This window comes from Lepidochelys olivacea (genome assembly GCF_965140295.1).
Source record: "Lepidochelys olivacea isolate rLepOli2 genome assembly, chromosome: 19".
Lineage (NCBI taxonomy): Eukaryota > Metazoa > Chordata > Testudines > Cheloniidae > Lepidochelys > Lepidochelys olivacea.
The window spans coordinates 4,324,695-4,333,799 of NC_140429.1; the positions used below are offsets into that span (position 1 = coordinate 4,324,695).

Genomic DNA, 9,105 nt, shown 5'->3' on the forward strand with positions numbered 1-9,105 from the left:
CCCGGCCCTTCCTCAAGTCTGTCAGTAGCAAGACCCTTTCAAATGAATACACTATGAAGGACCAAAGCCTGTGAAAATGAATAGGAACTCTGGCCCCGGCTAGTGGAATGCAGTGATTACCAGCCCTGTCAGAAGAATAAGCGCCTGCTAAATGGTTGTCTCTGCTGGGATCTTAGGACAAAGCATCCCCGCTAGGGTGCCTGAGGAAGAGAGAGCCTGTTAATGGAGCAGCATGTGAGGAGGCCACAGGGTGTCAGCATGGGGTGCTGATCTCTACAGCTGCTTCTTTGAAAGGTTTCACAGCAGAGGGGTGTGTGCAGGAAGTATGGCCTAGGGACCAGGGCAGTGGACTGAGAGCTGGGAGACCCGAGTTGTACTCCTTGCTCCACTCCTGGCCTTAAGCAAGTGCTTTGTCTGTATGTGCCTAGACAGAGACAGTCCCTGCACTAAAAAGCTGGTCAGCATAGACCAAGGAATTACTACAAACGGTGACTGAGGTGCAAAGCGGCGAAGCAATTTTCCCAGAGTCACACAAGGAATCTGTGGCAGAGCTGGGAAGCAAATCCATATCTCCTGAGTTCCAGCCCTGTGCTGCATGTACATCCTGCCTCTCTGGTAGGTGTTGGGAAGGCATGAGGTAACTGGTATAGCAATGATACATGCAGGTAAGTGCACAGCCAAGTATGTGATATGGCAAAGGCAGGCAAAAATATTACTGCTATGCATGGATGGATACAGGTGAGGGATTAGTTCCATGTCAGTTTCAAGCCTGAGCCTTCAAAGATTCAACCATCTCTAACCAGAAACGCCATCACTGCAAATAGAGAGGTCAAAGTTTGCTCAGAAGCCCCTAAAGAACTTTCCTTCTGGATATCACTCTTCAAATGTATCCTTCCCAAGTCCAGCTCCAATTCCAATTAGAAAAAGAAAGCTCCTCTGAAATTATATGGCCCATTGACCATACTCTTATATCCACATAAAGAAAACCTGTCCCATTGCTCAGCTGTTTCTCTCATAATCTCACTAAAGCTGGGCCATTCGATCTGTCAGATAGTTTTAGACAAGTTGCACAATGGTGCTTTACATTCAGGACCCAAGAAACATAATTATAGCTCCGTAGGACAAGGAGGAGGGGGAAAGAGAGAAAAAAAAAAACGAGAAGAGGAAGGCTCTTGAACACAATGAGAAGGGATTTTCCCCATGTGGAGTCACGCGGAACGAGGTGAGGTAATGGGAGAAGACAGGGGAACACAGAGCAGGTGGTTAAATGTAATTAGAGTGTGGTACATTCTCAAAGACCATGGGCATGAAATACAGTTGAACACTGCCTTGCCAGGGGAGAATGTGTTAGTCTCTTTGGCCCCTTTTGACTGGATCTGCTCGCTTCCTGCACTATTATTTGTGTGGAAGTGGTGCCGAGCAACCCAAATCCTGGACCAAGCCCCCTTGATGCTAGGCATTGTATGAATGGAATGAGAAGACTCTTCCTGCCCCCTGGAGCACACATCCGGTGGGTTTATTCACTTCATGGGTTTTCAGGGAGGAAAATAGGCTACCACCTTGTGGGAGAAAGAGGGGGTATAGTCTTATTTATGTTGGGCAGGAGTGATATGAGGAAAAAAAAAAGCACAAAAGTTTAACAATCCCAGGAAGCTGCACTGTGTTATTAATATTTATTACACAAAGTTCCACTATATTACTGCAATTATTAACATCACATAAAACCATAGCATTAAGTATTAAAATCACTATAACACTGCATTACTATTAACATGACCATTAATATATTAATATTACTTGTTTTATTACTTATGATTTCCTGCATTTTTTTCACAAAAATAAATATTTGGGGAGAGTTATTGCCTAGAGCAAACCACAGTTATTTAATATTTCTATTAATGTAACACAGAGGAACCCCAATCAGAGATCAGGACTCTACTGTGCTCAGCATTGAGTTTCCCCCACAAATCAAGCACACAATCAAGGTGAAGCAGGACACAACAAGCCGATGAAACAAACAAATGGAACAGGGGGTGAAGGGACAGATTAGAGCACCCAGCAGTGACCGCAAATCTCGATTCTCTTTGGTCACATCTATACCTGGAGATTGTTTGAAGAAGTGGTAGCCACAATAGGAAATGTTATGCAGCTTCTGTGTGGGGTAGTTTCAGTGGGAGCACCAAATTCAGCAAGGTGCCACAGGTATTTTAAACGCTGTGCCATGCAGATCTGCTCTCACCATTGCAAGTCCTTGAGTGTGGTCACTATGGCAGATGCGGCAATTTCCTGGGCAAACCTTCCTGAATTGAGTGCAAGTCTCTTAGGAGTTTGTTGTATTCAAAATGTGAGCGTTTATGTATTATTGTGGGATTGTATGTGGGGGGAGACATGGCCAGTGTCAACCTTGGGAAGCGTTTGGGCTTCAAAAGGACTATTTTAAACAATATGCCAGACAAAGTTAAGGGATTCCTAGGAAATACCTGGGGGGAGGTGAATGAGAATTACCACCTCTGGTTAAGGAAAGACCCAACCTTTGCTCGGAAGCGAGGACCATTGTCTGGCTGATTACCTCTGCAGATCAGAGACCCAGACTGTATAAGGGAGTGACTCTCAAATTCATGGGGATGCTGGTTCTGAGCAAAAGGCAATTATGAACTGGTAATCCCAGAAAAAGCCCTTGCTGGGGTCTGAAGCAGTGATCCCTGCCAGAGCCCTTGCTGGAGTTGGGGTGATCTCTGATAAGCTTATTAGTATGCGTGTGGGTTCTTTGGACTTGTTTTCTCTGGAATATTTTCACATTAAGAATAGTCCCTTATAACTGTGGGCAATTACATGGAGGAGAAGTAAAGCAGGCCAATTTAGGCAGTCTGATTTGCTGGGGAACTCAGAATAGGCAGGGAACTGTGCAGTCTGGAGAGGAGGGAGAGAGATGTGAGTCTCTACTCATGATAGGTGATGGCTGGGGAGCTTGAAGCCTAAGAATAGGTGCCCTTGGTGAAACCTAGCCAACGCCTACAGTGGCAGTTGCCCTGAACTGTGACAACCCCAGCAGGGGCTGGTGGGAGTTTTGCCATTGCAAGGCTCAAGAGTAGAATTTAAACATGGTCAATTCAGTGCTGGAAGGGGAAGTTGCTTCGGGAAGTGGTGCTCTAATCCAGCAGCCCAAGACACCTCGCCTGCCTTCCAGCCCCACCGGGATGGCTTCATGGATGATTCCAAACACAAGCCCAAACTTCACTATTGCTCTTTGGGAAGTTGTGACTATTCACCCACGTAGCTTATTCCCCTCTTGGGCCAGCCGCTGTCTCCCCTCCCAGTGAGAGGGTGTAATCAGGAGATTGTGACTGTCCATTTCACCTTCAGCATGGTAATCAAGACTCAGGAAACAGGAGACAGCAGTACAGAGTCCCAGCCTGTAAGTTCCCTGAGGACAGCATCATAAATCCTGGCACTCTACAAATTGTATTCTGCTGGGCTTTGTCCCAGATCACAATAATGCTTCACACGGCGTCTCTCCTGGTTTGGCAGGAAAACAGGAAAGAAAAGGGCAGGTGTGATTCCATGTGTTTGGGTGGGAGAAGAGTCAGCGTGACAGAGCGTAAATGAGCCGGTGCTGGGCTGGCCATGCAGCTTGAGACCGCGCCGCGAGCAACGTCAGGCGTGATTGGGTTTAAAGCTACTTAAAGACGAATTAGATCCTGTGGATGGTGCCAGAATTCATCACCTCAGGCTGGCCCAGAAATAGAGCTCCTGGATCGAACCACACAGGGAGAGCAGGCATGAAATAGAAATGGAAGATTGCCAGACCCACAAGGAGGCCCTTTCGCAGCTAGGCCCTTTCCATAGTACTGTTCCTTCAGCTTACTTGTAGAGCACCCTTCACCCAAGAACCTCAAATGCTGGCTAAACCCCAACACCCCAGGGCAGGAGGTCGGTACCAGTACCTCCATTTTACAGAGCAGTAAGACACACCACAGAAAGGCAAAGAGACTTGCCAAAGGACACAGAATCAGTAGCAGAGCTGGGAATAAAAACTCACGAGTCTTGACTCCCAGTCCCTTGCTCTAACAAGCAGACCAGAGACTTTCCCAGGAGCCTGAGTCCCACTGACTTTCGGTGATTTCAATGGGAGTTAGGAGCCTAAGGAGCAGAACCTCAAAGGTATTTAGGAGCCAAAGCACCCTTCATTTTCAATGAGACTGACATTCCTAAATCACTTCTGAAAGTTTTATCCTTAATCTTTCGGTGCCTCTGTTCCCCCCATCTCTAAAGTACGTCTGAGAACATCCCCTTCAGGGCAGGGACCACCTCTCACTCTATCTGTACAATGGGACCCTGATTTCACTTGATGCCTCTAGAGGCTACCAAAACAAACATATTATTATATCTGCACTGAACGGACATCCAGCTTTCCAGGGCACGGAATCTACGAGCTCTGGGTTTGATGTGACCTACAGCACTTCAACAAACACTAGTAATCAACAGCTAGGATTGTGATTTCTCCGGCAGCGGAAAGTGACTCCTCCATTACTTACCAGTGTAGCCCGTAGTGCACGGGGGCCTTGACTCCTGGGCACCTCCTTCCTAGAATGAATTAGAACTCGCAGGATTACCAGCCCTCACTACTCCATAGCAAGTCATGTGGGATGTGGTTCTTTTCTTAAAGCCCCAGCTCCCGGAGTAAAGGGATTATGTGAAAAATCTCAGTTGATTTCATTTCATTTTTAAGTGTGTAGCCCTTCTGGTTGTGGGGAAGGGCTGGAAAACATGGCTCAAAAGGCTCAAAATCTTTTTTGGGGGGGGAGAGGGGGACGGGGGGCAGAAGAGGCGGCAGGACCTAACTCATGATTATCACAAATCTGAAGTGCTTGATACTGTAAGGTGGCCTAGTGGTTAGAGAAGTAGACTGGGTTTTAGGACCATTGAGTTCTATTCCTGCCTCTGCTACTGGGTGACTGTGGGCAAGTCACTTCCTGTCTGTCCCTCACTTTCCAGATCTGTACATACAGGGATAATGATGCTGACCTCCTTTGTAAAGTGCTTTGAGATCTACGGAAGAGAAGGGCTAGGTAGCTCCAGGATTGGCATGGATGACTGTACAGAACAGAAAAGGCTGGACAAAGGAGAGGGTCCCAGGTCTGCAAGGAAATACTGCATTCTCTATACTGATTTACCTCTCGTCTCGGATGAGTAATAGGAATAAAAAGTCTTCCACTCTCCCCTTGTCTCCTGCTGTTTCAAACACCTCCCTTCAGGAGTAGATAAATACATAATAGAAGAACTTTAATTTCCTTCATGATCGGGGCAGGTATTTGGGTCTTGATATATTAGCGTTTGATGCTCTGGATAACTGTAGACTTCTGAGGGCCAGAAAGACGACATTAATGCATATGCCTGTCCACTTCTGGGTTTAATAAAAGCACCGGTGCTTTTAATCTTCTTTCAGCTCTGCCTCCTATTGAATTTCAATACGCTGGTGAGACAGTGAACCAGCTATACCACCAGCAGCTTCTCATTCAGAACTCCTTGGCTAGCAATTCCAATGGATGGGGGAGATGGAGCGCAGCCCTGATGCATTAGTTGTCTGCCACCCACGCATAGAATCTATTCTCACGACAATGAGGATAAGCAAAATATTCGAGAGTGGCTAAGTGCCTCCGGAGCCTGAGGATCCTAGGTCCCTTAGGTGCTTCTGAAATTTCTGCCCTACTCGAAAGGCTAATAATATCTTCTCCCGCATCAAAGAAGAAGGTGACATGCCCTGCACCAGCGTGAGGGGGACTGGAGAAAGAAGGTCAGGTTTCAGGAGACCCCAGGAGTCCCAGAATGCAAGCTACAGGCCAGGCTGCTCCCAAACATCAGTTTCTTGGCAACACTGGTTTCTACGCATGCTTGTTGAAGATCTTTACCCCACGGCCCTGCCTGCTGCATCACTTTGTGCTAATGAAACACTGGAATGGAGTAGAATTTTGTAAGGTTGCATTAGCCCGATGATGACCTTATGCAAGTGTCATGATGGAACCGAGATCGTCAAGCAGCCAGAGAGAACTGAAATACTAGTAGAATTACAGGAACAGCTGGTTGGCTCCATGGAGATGAATATGGGAGGCAGTGTTGTCTAGTGGCTAAAGCTAGCGCCTGGGACTCAGGAGACCTGAGAGCTATTCCCAACTCTGTCACTGGCCTACTGGATGACCCTGGGCAACTCATGTCTTATCTATAAAAAGGCGTGTAATATTACTGACCTCTTTTGTTAAGGACTAGGACACCTACAACTGAAAAGTGCTAGATAAAAAAAAAAAACAAACCTAGTTCTAATATCAACAAAAAACCCTCCCAAAGCAAAACCAACCAAAGTTGATAAACCCTAAAATCCCCAGCAGACTTTTTACTCTGGAAAGGGGAGAAGTGCCAGAGATGCCACAAAATCCACTAACAATTCGCTATTGCTATGCATTTGACATGCACTGTACTCACATACTACAGGGGTGGGCAGCATCATGAAACCGTACAACAGATCCCAATCATGACCCCATTCTGGTCAGCGCTGGCCATACACACATTGAGGACTACAATAAAAATACTGACTAATAATTGCTATGAAATCCATCCAGGTCTTTTAAACAAAGGAATAAAAGACACAATGCTCCTTATTCCAGCTCCTTTGGTTTCTTATTATTAGTTAATTCCAGGGTGGGGAAGAGGAGGAGAAACCTTCGAGGTTGTTGCACTGAACCATATTTCATTCACTCCCCTCCTCTGTCTCTACCGAACGGCTCAAAGGGATCCAACTCCCTGCAGCTGGCCAACTGTAGATACCAAAAGTTTCAAATAAAAAAAAAACTTCCTTATCTTGCTGGGGAGAGAGCATTGGCTTTTAAATGCGACACATTCAAACAGAAAACCATCTTCTTTAGCCTCTGAAGAGCTTTACACAGAACACAACCTCATTTCTTATTTTCTAACAACAAAATAAACTTCTCCAGTGGCGGTGTCCTTTTAGGTTTATTTTTAAGTATATATTTTCTTCCCTCCCACACAAGCCCATCACTCAGCACTGTAGCAACACCACCTCCCAAGGCTTTGATCCTCTCAGATGTCATGGTAAGCAGATTTGCGCTCAGATAGGAAAGCAAGTGGAGGAAGTGCTATCAGCGAAGGTAAGGAAATGGAAGGCAGTGTTGCCTACTGGCTAGACCAGTGGTTCTCAACCAGGGGTACATGTACCTCTGGGGGTACGCAGAAATCTTCCAGGGGGTACATCAACTCATCTAGATATTTGCCTAGTTTCACAACAGGCCACATAAAAAGCACGAGCGAAGTCAGAATAAACTAAAATTTCATACAGACAATGACTTGTTTATACTGCTCTACACACGATACACTGACATGTAAGTACACTATTTATATTCCAATTGATTTAGTTTATAATTATACAGTAGAAAGGAGAAAGTCAGCAGTTTTTGAGTAATAGTGTGCTGGGACACTTTTGTATTTTTAGGTCTGATTTTGTAAGCAAGTAGTTTAAGTGAGATGTAACTTGGGGGGGTACACAGAACAAATCAGACTCCTGAAAGGGGTACAGTTGTCTGGAAAGGTTGAGAGCCACTGACTTAGAGCACTGGACTGTGACTCATGAGATCTGGGCTCCCTTCCAAACTCTGCCAGCTAGATAACAGGAGGGAGCATAAAACAGGAACAAGTTTCTACTCCACGCTCTGTCTGTTCTTGGGCAAGTCATGTCACACCTGTGTGCCTCAGTTTCCCCATCTGTAAAATAGGGATAATGATACTGAAAGTGTTTAGTGATTCAACATGAGCCATTTTCCCCTAAGCAGCATAAGATAAGTAATGCCCCCTAAGGAGCACTGTGCTGTCCAAGACCTCCATCTTTAACATGAGCTGTTAAACAGAGGTCCTGACCACTTAGGTTTACTGCACGGGACTCCTCACACAAACTAGAGCCATTAAATCTGGTGCTGTGAGCAAATGTCACCTTGGGTAAATTATACCTGAGAAACAGAGAATTATATTAGCTGAAATGTTTGATTCCTGGTACCCACCCCATTCCTATTTGTTGCAGTGCAACTGCAAGGTTGTCCAATAAGCAACAAGTTCAAGTTCAGAGGGATTTTTTTTAAAAAAGCATAACACCCAGATGTATTTAAATAAAACAAAACCTACCTTCTGTCATTCCAGGGGACCCTTCTGCCAGCAACTCTCACCCTCAGCTGGAAGGGAAGCCAAGAAGTTTTGCTGAGGGTTTCCCTACCCAAAAGCCTTGGGGGGAAAGAAGTCCTTCCTCCATCTCTCTGGGTGAGTGACAGCCCCACTGGCCAATCAGCTCTCTTTCCTGCACCCTGGGCCCTACAAGAGCTTTACCCCATCGCACCACTGTAGCTCTGATGATTCCTTCCTCTCTCCTCCACAGCTGAGGCTGTGTCAGAACCATAAACCTTCTAGTGAAGGAGCAGTGCAATATGATACATGCCCACCTCATACGCTACGCTCATAGCTTTTGCTTTGCCCAAGGTACAAGAGGCAGGCCCTAGCTGTTATTTTAATAATGGTCCAGTGGTAACCGTACTGGACTGGGAGTAAGGACACCTGGTTCCATACCTAGCTTTGCCACTGGCTCACTCTCCTCCTGGGCAAGACACCCAACCTTTCCATGCCTCAGTTTACCTGCCCATAAAACAGGCATAATAAAGCTTCCCTACCTCAAAAAAGGAACGATTTAAGTGTAATGGAGATTAGTGGATCAAAAATAAAGCCACTGCAGGTGTTTGGCTTAGCTGACGAGCAGATGCACAGGAAAAAAAAAAAGAGAAGAGGGTGTGGGAAGCAAGTCTGTTTGGTGGGGAGAGTTGTGTGAACGCAGAATAATGCCACCTCTCTGCTATATCTGTGGGAGCTGCAGTTTATGTGGCATCATAGTTTTAAAGCATCACAACGGCGAAGAGCACTAAGCCCCTCCTACCTTTGATTATGAACGTGGTTTTTTTAAATAAGACCCCAAAATATGTTTAAAAGTAACTCAGCGCAGGACCCACACATTCACAAAACGTGAATGGAAATTCAAGCGGCCAATCCATATCTGCTATT

General features: G+C 45.8%; 1 protein-coding gene across 1 annotated transcript in view; it reads right to left on the reverse strand.

The window, feature by feature from the left end:
- Window positions 1–8,281, reverse strand: part of LOC311510153 (gap junction beta-5 protein-like) — a 140,389-nt gene extending 132,108 nt beyond the window's left edge. Inside the window, 1 exon segment of the mRNA XM_084609608.1 lies at window positions 8,185–8,281. The gene's annotated coding sequence lies outside the window, so the exon portion shown is untranslated.
- Window positions 8,282–9,105: the final 824 nt, after the last annotated feature.